Source organism: Zingiber officinale, chromosome 8A (assembly GCF_018446385.1).
Source record: "Zingiber officinale cultivar Zhangliang chromosome 8A, Zo_v1.1, whole genome shotgun sequence".
Classification (NCBI taxonomy): Eukaryota; Viridiplantae; Streptophyta; class Magnoliopsida; order Zingiberales; family Zingiberaceae; genus Zingiber; species Zingiber officinale.
The window spans coordinates 126,529,319-126,533,353 of record NC_056000.1 but is presented as its reverse complement, the minus strand read 5'-3'; positions in this window follow the sequence as shown (position 1 = coordinate 126,533,353).

Below are 4,035 nucleotides of genomic sequence, written 5' to 3'. Positions count from 1 at the left end.
CAGATTCATTCTATAATCAACAACACACACTATAAGTGATATCATTTCCCAACTTATTGGGCTTATTGATTTATCGAACTAAATCTCACCCATTGATAAATTAAAAAAATAAATATCAAATATATGCGCTTATTATTATATTAGGATTAAGAGCACACACTTCCATAATAACTAAGGTCTAGTTCTTTTATCAAGTCAGTATAAAAAGAACTTACCTAAAATGGTCATACTCAATACACTTAGAGTGTACTAGTGTAATTTATTAGTCAAGATAAACTAATACCTAATTACATTACGACTATTCCAATGGTTTATTCCTTTCCATCTTAGTCGTGAGCAACTGTTTATAATTTATAAAGAACTGATAACATGATCTTCTGTGTGTGACACCACACACCATGTTATGTACAATATAAATTAATTGAACAACTACATTTATCATAAATGTAGATATTTGACCAATGTGATTCTTATTTCTAGATAAATATTTATACCAAAAGCTAGGCTTTTAGTATACACTCTAATAATCTCTCACTTATACTAAAAGACTAAGCTGTCATATCTGCTGCCATACATCTGATTCCCAACCCTTCAACATGCCCATCAAAAGCTCTTGCCTTAAGGGCCTTAGTGAAAAGATCTATAGGTCATCATCTGATGCAATCTAGGCGACAACAACTTCTCCTCGTTTATACGATTTCTCGTATTGGGTGGTACTTACGCTCTATTGTGTTTACTTGCCTTATAGACTTATGGTTTCTTCGAGTTTGCTACTGCACCCAATTATTTTGGGCAAACCAGAAATCATATCTAAGTCTATCTTGAAGTATCTGAGCTATACAACTTCTATGGCTACCTCAGAGGCTGTCGTATACTCAGCTTCTATGGTGGAGTCCGAAAAAGCACCTATGCTTATCACTCTTCCATAGTTATGACTTTACCTCCTAAAGTAAATACAAAACCCCGAGGTTGACTTACTATTGCCCCTTTCCGATTGGATGTTAAAATCTATGTAACCCACAGGGACCAAATTATCTGCCTTGTAAGCTAGCATATAATCTCTAGTGCCTCTAAGGTACTTCAATATATGCTTTACCGCAGACAAATGTCCTTGTCCAGAGTTACTTTGATATCTGCTAACCATGCCCACGACAAAACAGATATCCAATCTCGTACACAACATTGCATACATTAGACTTCCTACAGCCGAAGCATAAGGAATTGCCTTCATGTCCTTTATTTCCTTTGATGTCTTCTGAGACATCTCTTTAGATAAAGCTACTCCATACCGAAAATGTAAGAAACCTTTCTTGGAGTTCTGCATGCTAAAACGAGCTAAGATTGTTTCGATATATGAAGTTTGGGATAAGTAAAATATATTCTTTTCTTGCGATCCTTTTGATCCCAAGAATATATGCATTCTCCCAAGTCCTTTATATCAAATTGTTTGGATAACCATACCTTTACTTCTGACAACACTTTAATATTGTTTCCAACTACTAAAAATGTTATCTACGTATAGTACAAGAAATACCACCACGTTTCCATCACACTCTTTGTATACACAAGACTCATTCGGTTATTAAATAAATCCATAGGTCTGGATTACTTTATTAAACTGAATGTACCAAGACCTTGAAGCTTTACTTCAGTCCATAGACTATTTGAGCTTACACACAAGATGCTCTTTGCTCTTTGCAATGAACCCTTCTGGTTGCTTTATATGGATGTTTTCTTTAAGACTTCCATTAAGGAAAGCTGTCTTGACATCCACTTGCAAAATCTCATAGATAAAAGAATCCGGGTAGACTTAAGCATGACTACCGGTAAAAAAGTTTCTTTTTTTAACAAGCCTTGCTTTGAAAGTTTCTACCTTCTTGTCTATCCCTCATTTCCTATTGTAGACTTATTTTTACCTAATGGCTTTTACACCATTTGGTGATTTTATAAGCTTCTAAACTCTATTAGAATACATATATTCTAATTCTGTATTTTTTGCAAAGATGCTGCATCTTTATCTTGGAGTGCTTCGTCATATGTCCGGAGATCAGGTTCATGTTCTCCAGGGATCGAGTCCAAAGACTCTCCCAAAACATGAATCTTTAGAGGTTGCCTAACAACCCTTCCACTATGACGAGGTACTTTCTGTAATTGTGTATCATTTGTGATACGTGTTGCAGTTTCTTGTGATATTTCATCTTGTATAGTTGGTACTAGGTTAGATGTGTCCTTTAATTTCCTTAAGAACAATTTTTACTTATGGGGCTTGTGGTTTATAGTATAGTCATTTTCTAAAATTGAGCATTGGTGCCAACAATGACCTTCCGATTTTAAGGACTACAAACCTCTTTTCGTTTTTCTAGGATAACTCACAAACAAGTGAACTCATGTCCAATTTTCCAGTGTCTCTCACGTGCTAGACCACCCAAATCCGAATATGCTTCAGACTAGGCTTATGCCCATTCTGCAATTCTGTGGGAGTAGAGAGTTCTGACTTAGAATGTACTATGTTCACTTCCGTTTTCAGTGTATATCCTTAAAACGAATTTGGTAATTTTCTAAATAACTCATCATCGATCTAATTATTCCATAAGAGCCTTATACCTTATTTTTACTACACTATTCTGTTGGGATGTACCAAGTGTAGTTAGTTGGGATTGAATCCCTACTTCTGATAAGTGACTTCTAAATTCTCCCAAGAGGTATTTGCTACTATGATCTCACCGTAGTGTCTCGATATTTTTGATGGGTTCTTCGGGCCGCGAAAATCGCTTTTTCGCGTCGCGAAAACCCCGAGTCACCCAAAGTCATGGATCTCATGCAAAGATTCGTAAACAAAATTATCGAAAAACTTTTTTCTTGTACGAGTTTGTAAAAACTTTAGATCTACACTAAAGTTAAGATCATTACCCTTGTAGCGAAGCCCTTCGCGTTCCCGCTTGTCCAAGATGTCGCTGGATCTCTAGTTGTCAAAGTAGACAACCTCTATATGTATCCACACGGACACAAGTAGAAGGAGATGACCAAAACACAAGGTGTGCTAGCACCAATGGAGTGTTCGGCCAAGGAATGGGAGAAGGAGAAGAGAGAGCACCCAAGGGAGAAGAAGAGTGAAAAATCAATAAGAGGAAATTCAAAAACCCCTTAGCCATCAAGTGGCCGGCCACTCTAGGAGGTGTAACCCCCACATTAATTCCAATTAATGTGGAGACCATTAAGAGTTGTAACCCCCATGAAGTGGCACTCTAGGATGATGTGGATCAACACTATTGGTCCACATCTTGCCACCTCACTAAATGACATGGCAACAAGTGTAACCTCCTCATTTAATGTGGGCCGGCCACATTAAATGCTATGGAGGCTTGTAACCTCCATGAGGTGGCACACATTGATGATGTGGAGCAATCCTATTGGTCCACATCTTGCCAACTCACTAGTGATGTGGCAAAAAGTCAAGTCAAACATGACTTTTTTCTCTTCCTCTCAAATCAAGTCAAACTTGATCAAATCTCTCTCATGGTTGATCTAATCCAACCATATGATTCAAGCCAACTTAATATAATAAATCTAATTCATTAAATTAAGTTGATTTAATGAGTCATAATCTAAATTAGACTCATTGAATACATGAATCAACTTGAGTCCAACTCAATTAGCCCAATTTGGATTACTCTTAATCCAATATGATTCATCAAATGAATCTAATCCTCTTAGTTCATCATATGAACCAAATCTCCATCTAATTGTCCTTAGTGTGTGACCCTATAGGTTCTTGTAACGTTGGCAATGCCCTAAACCCATTTAGGAGCATAAGTAATGAGCGGTATCTAGCAACACATCATTACTACCCAAGTTACAAGAATGTCGAGATCCGACATCACGTTGTGACTACCAATTGTGACTCCTCACAAAATATGTCATTGTCCTTCTATCCTAGACATGTAGATTGATCAATGTGAGGCATATACCGTGTCATCCTCTAATCAATCTAAATCTTGAACTCCAAGTAGACTCACTCGATCAAATGAGCTCAAC